The following is a 12,377-nucleotide window of genomic DNA, read 5'->3' on the forward strand; positions in this document are numbered from 1 at the left end:
AGAAGGAAGTGTATTGGAAAATACTTGGAATAGAAAGGAATGTTTTGACTCAGCACACACAAAATGTGCATTAGAATATGCATGGAATAGAAAGGAATGTTTTGACTCAGCACACACAACATTTGCATTAGAACATGCATGGAATAGAAAGGAATGTTTTGACTCAGCACACACCATATGTGCATTAGAATATTCTGGGAATAGAAAGGTATGTTTTGACTCAGCACACACTACATGTGCATTAGATAGAATATACTTGGAATAGAAAGGAATGTTTTGACTCAGCAAACACAACATGTGCATCGGAATATACTCAGAATAGAAAGGAAAGTATTGACTCAACACACACCACATATGCATTTGAATATACTTGGAATAGAAATGAATGTTTTGACCCAGAACAAGAGGGAAGTGTATTGGAAAATACTTGGAATAGAAAGGAATGTTTTGACTCAGCACACACAACATGTGCATCAGAAAATACTTGGATTAGAAAGCAATGTTTTGACTAAGCACACACAACATGTGCATTAGAATATCCATGGAATAGAAAGGAATATTTTGACTCAGCACACACAACATGTGCATTAGAATATGCATGGAATAGAAAGGAATGTTTTGACTCAGCACACACAACATGTGCATAAGAATATTCTGTGAATAGAAAGGTATGTTTTGACTCAGCACACACAACATGTGCATTAGATAGAATATACTTGGAATGGAAAGGAATGTTTTGACCCAGAACAAGAAGGAAGTGTATTGGAAATTACTTGGAATAGAAAGGAATGTTTTGACTCAGCACACACAACATGTGCATTGGAAAATACTTGGATTAGAAAGGAATGTTTTGACTCAGCACACGCCACATATGCATTAGAATATACTAGGAATAGAAAGGAATGTTTTGACCCAGAACAAGAAGGAAGTGTATTGGAAAATACTTGGAATGGAAAGGAATGTTTTGACTCAGCACAAACCACATGTGCATCAGAAAATACTTGGAATAGAAAGGAATGTTTTGACTCAGCGTACACACAAGATGTGCTTTAGAATATACTTGGAATACAATGGTATGTTTTGACTCAGGACACACAAGATGGGCATTAGAATATACGTGGAATAGAAAGGAATGATTTGAATCAGCACACACAACATGTGGATCGGAATATACTCAGAATAGAAAGGAAAGTATTGACTCAGCACACACCACATATGCATTAGAATATACTTGGAATAGAAAGGAATGTTTTGACCCAGAACAAGAAGGAAGTGTATTGGAATATACTTGGAATAGAAAGGAATGTTTTGACTCAGCACACACAACATGTACATCAGAAAATACTTGGAATAGAAAGGAATGTTTTGACCCAGAACAAGAAGGAAGTGTATTGGAATATATTTTGAATAGAAAGGAATGTTTTGACTCAGCACACACCACATGTGCATTAGAATATTCTGAGAATAGAAAGGTATGTTTTCACTTAGCACACATCACCTGTGCATTAAAATATTATGGGAATAGAAAGGAATGTTGTTACTCAGCACACACAATATGTGGATCGGAAAATACTCAGAATAGAAAGGAAAGTATTGACTCAGCCCACACCACATATTCATTAGAATATATTTGGAATAGAAAGGAATGTTTTGACCCAGAACAAGAAGGAAGTGTATTGGAATATACTTGGAATAGAAAGGAATGTTTTGACCCAGAATAAGAAGGAAGTGTATTGGAAATTACTTGGAATAGAAAGGAATGTTTTGACTCAGCGCACACAACATGTGCATTGGAAAATACTTGGATTAGAAAGGAATGTTTTGACTCAGCACACGCCACATATGCATTAGAATATACTAGGAATAGAAAGGAATGTTTTGACCCAGAACAAGAAGGAAGTGTATTGGAAAATACTTGGAATGGAAAGGAATGCTTTGACTCTGCACAAACCACATGTGCATCAGAAAATACTTGGATTAGAAAGGAATGTTTTGACTCAGCACACACAACATGTGCATTAGGATATGCATGGAATAGAAAGTAATGTTTTGACTCAGCACACACCACATGTGCATTAGAATATTCTGGGAATAGAAAGGAATGTTTTGACCCAGAACAAGAAGGAAGTGTATTGGAAAATACTTTGAATAGAAAGGAATGTTTTGACTCAGCACACACAACATGTGCATCAGAAAATACTTGGATTAGAAAGGAATGTTTTGACTCAGCACACACAACATGTGCATTAGAATATGCATGGAATAGAAAGGAATGTTTTGACTCAGCACACACAACATGTGCATTAGAATATGCATGGAATTGGAAGGAATGTTTTGACTCAGCACACACCACATGTGCATTAGAATATTCTGTGAATAGAAAGGTATGTTTTGATTCAGCACACACAACTTGTGCATTTGATAGAATATACTTGGAATAGAAAGGAATGTTTTGACTCTGCACACACAACATGTGGATCGGAATATACTCAGAATACAAAGGAATGTTTTGACTCAGCACACGCCACATATGCATTAGAATATACTTGGAATAGAAAGGAATGTTTTGACCCAGAACAAGAAGGAAGTGTATTGGAAAATACTTGGAATAGAAAGGAATGTTTTGACTCAGCACAAACAACATGTGCATCAGAAAATACTTGGATTAGAAAGGAATGTTTTGACTCAGCACACACAACATGTGCATTAGAATATGCATGGAATAGAAAGGAATGTTTTGATTCAGCACACACCACATTTGCATTAGAATATACTGGGAATAGAAAGGTATGTTTTGACTCAGCACACACAACATGTGCATTAGATAGAATATACTTGGAATAGAAAGGAATGTTTTGACTCAGCAAACACAAAATGTGCATCGGAATATACTCAGAATAGAAAGGAAAGTATTGACTCAACACACACCACATATGCATTAGAATATAATTGGAATAGAAATGAATATTTTGACCCAGAACAAGAAGGAAGTGTGTTGGAAAATACTTGGAATGGAAAGGAATGTTTTGACTCAGCACACACAACATGTGCATCAGAAAATACTTGGATTAGAAAGGAATGTTTTGACTCAGCACACACAACATGTGCGTTAGAATATGCATGGAATAGAAAGGAATGTTTTGACTCAGCACACACAACATGTGCATTAGAATATGCATGGAATAGAAAGGATTGTTTTGACTCAGCACACACCACATGTGCATTAGAATATTCTTTGAATAGAAAGGTATATTTTGACTCAGCACACACAACATGTGCATTAGATAGAATATACTTGGAATAGAAAGGAATGTTTTGACTCAGCAAACACAACATATGGATCGGAATATACTCAGAATACGAAGGAATGTTTTGACTCAGCACACACCAGATATGCCTTAGAATATACTTGGAATAGAAAGGAATGTTTTGACCCAGAACAAGAAGGAAGTGTATTGGAAAATACTTGGAATAGAAAGGAATGTTTTGACTCAGCACACACAACATGTGCATCAGAAAACATTTGGATTAGAAAGGAATGTTTTGACTCAGCACACACCACATGTGCATTAGAATATTGTGTGAAATGAAAGGTATGTTTTGACTCAGCACACACAACATGTGCATGAGATAGAATATACTTGGAATAGAAAGGAATGTTTTGACTCAGCACACACAACATGTGCATCAGAAAATACTTGGAATAGAAAGGAATGTTTTTACTCAGGGCACACACAATATGTGCATTAGAATATAATTGGAATACGATGGAATGTTTTGACTCAGGACACACAAGATATGCATTAGAATATACGTGGAATAGAAAGGAATGTTTTGACTCAGCACACACAAACTGTGGATCGGAATATACTCAGAATACAAAGGAATGTTTTGACTCAGCACACACCACATATGCATTACAATATACTTGGAATAGAAAGGAATGTTTTGACCCAGAACAAGAAGGAAGTGTGTTGGAAAATACTTGGAAGAGAAAGGAATGTTTTGACTCAGCACACACAACATGTGCATTAGAATATGCATGGAATAGAAAGGAATGTTTTGACTCAGCTCACACCACATGTGCATTAGAATATTCTGGGAATAGAAAGGAATGTTTTGACTCAGCACACACAACATGTGCATTAGAATATGCATGGAATAGAAAGGAATGTTTTGACTCAGCACACACCACATGTGCATTAGAATATTCTGGGAATAGAAAGGAATGTTTTGACTCAGCACACACAACATGTGCATTAGAATATGCATGGAATAGAAAGGAATGTTTTGATTCAGCACACACAACTTGTGCATTTGATAGAATATACTTGGAATAGAAAGGAATGTTTTGACTCTGCACACACAACATGTGGATCGGAATATACTCAGAATACAAAGGAATGTTTTGACTCAGCACACGCCACATATGCATTAGAATATACTTGGAATAGAAAGGAATGTTTTGACCCAGAACAAGAAGGAAGTGTATTGGAAAATACTTGGAATAGAAAGGAATGTTTTGACTCAGCACAAACAACATGTGCATCAGAAAATACTTGGATTAGAAAGGAATGTTTTGACTCAGCACACACAACATGTGCATTAGAATATGCATGGAATAGAAAGGAATGTTTTGATTCAGCACACACCACATTTGCATTAGAATATACTGGGAATAGAAAGGTATGTTTTGACTCAGCACACACAACATGTGCATTAGATAGAATATACTTGGAATAGAAAGGAATGTTTTGACTCAGCAAACACAACATGTGCATCGGAATATACTCAGAATAGAAAGGAAAGTATTGACTCAACACACACCACATATGCATTAGAATATAATTGGAATAGAAATGAATATTTTGACCCAGAACAAGAAGGAAGTGTGTTGGAAAATACTTGGAATGGAAAGGAATGTTTTGACTCAGCACACACAACATGTGCATCAGAAAATACTTGGATTAGAAAGGAATGTTTTGACTCAGCACACACAACATGTGCGTTAGAATATGCATGGAATAGAAAGGAATGTTTTGACTCAGCACACACAACATGTGCATTAGAATATGCATGGAATAGAAAGGATTGTTTTGACTCAGCACACACCACATGTGCATTAGAATATTCTTTGAATAGAAAGGTATATTTTGACTCAGCACACACAACATGTGCATTAGATAGAATATACTTGGAATAGAAAGGAATGTTTTGACTCAGCAAACACAACATATGGATCGGAATATACTCAGAATACGAAGGAATGTTTTGACTCAGCACACACCAGATATGCCTTAGAATATACTTGGAATAGAAAGGAATGTTTTGACCCAGAACAAGAAGGAAGTGTATTGGAAAATACTTGGAATAGAAAGGAATGTTTTGACTCAGCACACACAACATGTGCATCAGAAAACATTTGGATTAGAAAGGAATGTTTTGACTCAGCACACACCACATGTGCATTAGAATATTGTGTGAAATGAAAGGTATGTTTTGACTCAGCACACACAACATGTGCATGAGATAGAATATACTTGGAATAGAAAGGAATGTTTTGACTCAGCACACACAACATGTGCATCAGAAAATACTTGGAATAGAAAGGAATGTTTTTACTCAGGGCACACACAATATGTGCATTAGAATATAATTGGAATACGATGGAATGTTTTGACTCAGGACACACAAGATATGCATTAGAATATACGTGGAATAGAAAGGAATGTTTTGACTCAGCACACACAAACTGTGGATCGGAATATACTCAGAATACAAAGGAATGTTTTGACTCAGCACACACCACATATGCATTACAATATACTTGGAATAGAAAGGAATGTTTTGACCCAGAACAAGAAGGAAGTGTGTTGGAAAATACTTGGAAGAGAAAGGAATGTTTTGACTCAGCACACACAACATGTGCATTAGAATATGCATGGAATAGAAAGGAATGTTTTGACTCAGCTCACACCACATGTGCATTAGAATATTCTGGGAATAGAAAGGAATGTTTTGACTCAGCACACACAACATGTGCATTAGAATATGCATGGAATAGAAAGGAATGTTTTGACTCAGCACACACCACATGTGCATTAGAATATTCTGGGAATAGAAAGGAATGTTTTGACTCAGCACACACAACATGTGCATTAGAATATGCATGGAATAGAAAGGAATGTTTTGATTCAGCACACACAACTTGTGCATTTGATAGAATATACTTGGAATAGAAAGGAATGTTTTGACTCTGCACACACAACATGTGGATCGGAATATACTCAGAATACAAAGGAATGTTTTGACTCAGCACACGCCACATATGCATTAGAATATACTTGGAATAGAAAGGAATGTTTTGACCCAGAACAAGAAGGAAGTGTATTGGAAAATACTTGGAATAGAAAGGAATGTTTTGACTCAGCACAAACAACATGTGCATCAGAAAATACTTGGATTAGAAAGGAATGTTTTGACTCAGGACACACAAGATGTGCATTAGAATATACGTGGAATAGAAAGGAATGTTTTGACTCAGCACACACAACATGTGGATCGGAATATACTCTGAACACAAAGGAATGTTTTGACTCAGCACACACCACATATGCATTAGAATATACTTGGAATAGAAAGGAATGTTTTGACCCAGAACAAGAACGAAGTGTATTGGAATATACTTGGAATAGAAAGGAATGTTTTGACCCAGAACAAGAAGGAAGTGTATTCGAGAATACTTGGAATAGAAAGGAATGTTTTGACTCAGCACACACAACATGTGCATCAGAAAATACTTGGATTAGAAAGGAATGTTTTGACTCAGCACACACAACATGTGCATTAGAATATGCATGGAATAGAAAGGAATGTTTTGACTCAGCACACACAACATGTGCATTAGAATATGCATGGAATGGAAAGGAATGTTTTGACTCAGCACACACCACATGAGCATTAGAGTACTCTGGGTAATAGAAAGGTATGTTTTGACTCAACACACACAACATGTGCATGAGATAGAATATACTTGGAATAGAAAGGAATGTTTTGACTCAGCACACACAACATGTGCATCAGAAAATACTTGGAATAGAAAGGAATGTTTTTACTCAGGGCACACACAATATGTCCATTAGAATATACTTGGAATACGATGGAATGTTTTGACTCAGGACACACAAGATGTGCATTAGAATATACGTGGAATAGAAAGGAATGTTTTGACTCAGCACACACAACATGTGGATCGGAATATACTCAGAATACAAAGGAATGTTTTGACTCAGCAAACACCACATATGCATTAGAATATAGTTGGAATAGAAAGGAATGTTTTGACGCAGAACAAGAAGGAAGTTTATTGGAAAATACTTGGTATAGAAAGGAATGTTTTGACTCAGCACACACCACATGTGCATTAGAATATTCTGGGAATAGAAAGGTATGTTTTGACTCAGCGCACACAACATGTGCATTAGATAGAATATACTTGGAATAGAAAGGAATGTTTTGACTCAGCAAACACAACATATGCATCTGAATATACTCAGAATAGAAAGGAATGTTTTGACCCAGAACAAGAAGGAAGTGTATTTGAATATACTCAGAATAGAAAGGAAAGTATTGACTCAACACACACCACATATGCATTTGAATATACTTGGAATAGAAATGAATGTTTTGACGCAGAACAAGAAGGAAGTTTATTGGAAAATACTTGGTATAGAAAGGAATGTTTTGAATCAGCACACACAACATGTGCGTTAGAATATGCATGGAATAGAAAGGAATGTTTTGACTCAGCACACACCACATGTGCATTAGAATATTCTTGGAATAGAAAGGTATGTTTTGACTCAGCGCACACAACATGTGCATTAGATAGAATATACTTGGAATAGAAAGGAATGTTTTGACTCAGCAAACACAACATGTGCATCTGAATATACTCAGAATAGAAAGGAATGTATTGACTCAAAACACACCACATATGCATTAGAATATACTTGGAATAGAAAGGAATGTTTTGACTCAGCACACACCACATGTGCATTAGAATATTCTGGGAATAGAAAGGTATGTTTTGACTCAGCGCACACAACATGTGCATTAGATAGAATATACTTGGAATAGAAAGGAATGTTTTGACTCAGCAAACACAACATGTGCATCGGAATATACTCAGAATAGAAAGGAAAGTATTGACTCAGCACACACAACATGTGCATTAGAATATGCATGGAATAGAAAGGAATGTTTTGACTCAGCACACACCACATGTGCATTAGAATATTCTTGGAATAGAAAGGTATGTTTTGACTCAGCGCACACAACATGTGCATTAGATAGAATATACTTGGAATAGAAAGGAATGTTTTGACTCAGCAAACACAACATGTGCATCTGAATATACTCAGAATAGAAAGGAATGTATTGACTCAACAAACACCACATATGCATTTGAATATACTTGGAATAGAAAGGAATGTTTTGACCCAGAACAAGAAGGAAGTGTATTGGAAAATACTTAGAATAGAAAGGAATGTTTTGACTCAGCACACACAACATGTGCATCAGAAAATACTTGGATTAGAAAGGAATGTTTTGACTCAGCACACACAACATGTGCATTAGAATATGCATGGAATTGGAAGGAATGTTTTGACTCAGCACACACCACATGTGCATTAGAATATTCTGTGAATAGAAAGGTATGTTTTGATTCAGCACACACAACTTGTGCATTTGATAGAATATACTTGGAATAGAAAGGAATGTTTTGACTCTGCACACACAACATGTGGATCGGAATATACTCAGAATACAAAGGAATGTTTTGACTCAGCACACGCCACATATGCATTAGAATATACTTGGAATAGAAAGGAATGTTTTGACCCAGAACAGGAAGGAAGTGTATTGGAAAATACTTGGAATAGAAAGGAATGTTTTGACTCAGCACACACAACGTGCATTAGAATTTACTTGGAATAGAAAAGAAAGTTTTGACTCAGCACACATAACATGTGCATAAGAAAATATTTGGAATAGAAAGGAATGTTTTGGCTCAGCACAAACATCATGTGAATTAGAATATACAAGGAATATTAAGGAATATTTTGACTTAGCACACACCACATATTCATTAGAATTTACTTCGAATAGAAAAGCATGTTTTGACTCAGCACCCAGAAGATGTGCATAAGAAAATACTTAGAATAGAAAGGAATGTTTTGACTCAGCAAACACAACATGTGCATCGGAATATACTCAGAATAGAAAGGAAAGTATTGACTCAGCACACACAACATGTGCATTAGAATATGCATGGAATAGAAAGGAATGTTTTGACTCAGCACACACCACATGTGCATTAGAATATTCTTGGAATAGAAAGGTATGTTTTGACTCAGCGCACACAACATGTGCATTAGATAGAATATACTTGGAATAGAAAGGAATGTTTTGACTCAGCAAACACAACATGTGCATCTGAATATACTCAGAATAGAAAGGAATGTATTGACTCAACAAACACCACATATGCATTTGAATATACTTGGAATAGAAAGGAATGTTTTGACCCAGAACAAGAACGAAGTGTATTGGAAAATACTTAGAATAGAAAGGACTGTTTTGACTCAGCACACACAACATGTGCATCAGAAAATACTTGGATTAGAAAGGAATGTTTTGACTCAGCACACACAACATGTGCATTAGAATATGCATGGAATAGAAAGGAATGTTTTGATTCAGCACACACCACATGTGCATTAGAATATACTGGGAATAGAAAGGTATGTTTTGACTCAGCACACACAACATGTGCATTAGATAGAATATACTTGGAATAGAAAGGAATGTTTTGACTCAGCAAACACAACATGTGCATCGGAATATACTCAGAATAGAATGGAAAGTATTGACTCAACACACACCACATATGCATTAGAATATAATTGGAATAGAAATGAATATTTTGACCCAGAACAAGAAGGAAGTGTATTGGAAAATACTTGGAATGGAAAGGAATGTTTTGACTCAGCACACACAACATGTGCATCAGAAAATACTTGGATTAGAAAGGAATGTTTTGACTCAGCACACACAACATGTGCGTTAGAATATGCATGGAATAGAAAGGAATGTTTTGACTCAGCACACACAACATGTGCATTAGAATATGCATGGAATAGAAAGGATTGTTTTGACTCAGCACACACCACATGTGCATTAGAATATTCTGTGAATAGAAAGGTATATTTTGACTCAGCACACACAACATGTGCATTAGATAGAATATACTTGGAATAGAAAGGAATGTTTTGACTCAGCAAACACAACATATGGATCGGAATATACTCAGAATACGAAGGAATGTTTTGACTCAGCACACACCAGATATGCCTTAGAATATACTTGGAATAGAAAGGAATGTTTTGACCCAGAACAAGAAGGAAGTGTATTGGAAAATACTTGGAATAGAAAGGAATGTTTTGACTCAGCACACACAACATGTGCATCAGAAAACATTTGGATTAGAAAGGAATGTTTTGACTCAGCACACACCACATGTGCATTAGAATATTGTGTGAAATGAAAGGTATGTTTTGACTCAGCACACACAACATGTGCATGAGATAGAATATACTTGGAATAGAAAGGAATGTTTTGACTCAGCACACACAACATGTGCATCAGAAAATACTTGGAATAGAAAGGAATGTTTTTACTCAGGGCACACACAATATGTGCATTAGAATATACTTGGAATACGATGGAATGTTTTGACTCAGGACACACAAGATATGCATTAGAATATACGTGGAATAGAAAGGAATGTTTTGACTCAGCACACACAAACTGTGGATCGGAATATACTCAGAATACAAAGGAATGTTTTGACTCAGCACACACCACATATGCATTACAATATACTTGGAATAGAAAGGAATGTTTTGACCCAGAACAAGAAGGAAGTGTATTGGAAAATACTTGGAAGAGAAAGGAATGTTTTGACTCAGCACACACAACATGTGCATTAGAATATGCATGGAATAGAAAGGAATGTTTTGACTCAGCACACACCACATGTGCATTAGAATATTCTGGGAATAGAAAGGAATGTTTTGACTCAGCACACACAACATGTGCATTAGAATATGCATGGAATAGAAAGGAATGTTTTGACTCAGCACACACCACATGTGGATTAGAATATTCTGTGAATAGAAAGGAATGTTTTGACTCAGGACACACAAGATGTGCATTAGAATATACGTGGAATAGAAAGGAATGTTTTGACTCAGCACACACAACATGTTGATCGGAATATACTCTGAACACAAAGGAATGTTTTGACTCAGCACACACCACATATGCATTAGAATATACTTGGAATAGAAAGGAATGTTTTGACCCAGAACAAGAACGAAGTGTATTGGAATATACTTGGAATAGAAAGGAATGTTTTGACCCAGAACAAGAAGGAAGTGTATTCGAGAATACTTGGAATAGAAAGGAATGTTTTGACTCAGCACACACAACATGTGCATCAGAAAATACTTGGATTAGAAAGGAATGTTTTGACTCAGCACACACAACATGTGCATTAGAATATGCATGGAATAGAAAGGAATGTTTTGACTCAGCACACACAACATGTGCATTAGAATATGCATGGAATGGAAAGGAATGTTTTGACTCAGCACACACCACATGAGCATTAGAGTACTCTGGGTAATAGAAAGGTATGTTTTGACTCAACACACACAACATGTGCATTAGATAGAATATACTTGGAATAGAAAGGAATGTTTTGACTCAGCACACACAACATGTGCATCAGAAAATACTTGGAATAGAAAGGAATGTTTTTACTCAGGGCACACACAATATGTCCATTAGAATATACTTGGAATACGATGGAATGTTTTGACTCAGGACACACAAGATGTGCATTAGAATATACGTGGAATAGAAAGGAATGTTTTGACTCAGCACACACAACATGTGGATCGGAATATACTCAGAATACAAAGGAATGTTTTGACTCAGCAAACACCACATATGCATTAGAATATAGTTGGAATAGAAAGGAATGTTTTGACGCAGAACAAGAAGGAAGTTTATTGGAAAATACTTGGTATAGAAAGGAATGTTTTGACTCAGCACATACAACATGTGCATTAGAATATGCATGGAATAGAAAGGAATGTTTTGACTCAGCACACACCACATGTGCATTAGAATATTCTGGGAATAGAAAGGTATGTTTTGACTCAGCGCACACAACATGTGCATTAGATAGAATATACTTGGAATAGAAAGGAATGTTTTGACTCAGCAAACACAACATATGCATCTGA

The sequence above is a fragment of the Narcine bancroftii genome, chromosome 2 (assembly GCF_036971445.1).
Source record: "Narcine bancroftii isolate sNarBan1 chromosome 2, sNarBan1.hap1, whole genome shotgun sequence".
NCBI classification, from domain to species: domain Eukaryota; kingdom Metazoa; phylum Chordata; class Chondrichthyes; order Torpediniformes; family Narcinidae; genus Narcine; species Narcine bancroftii.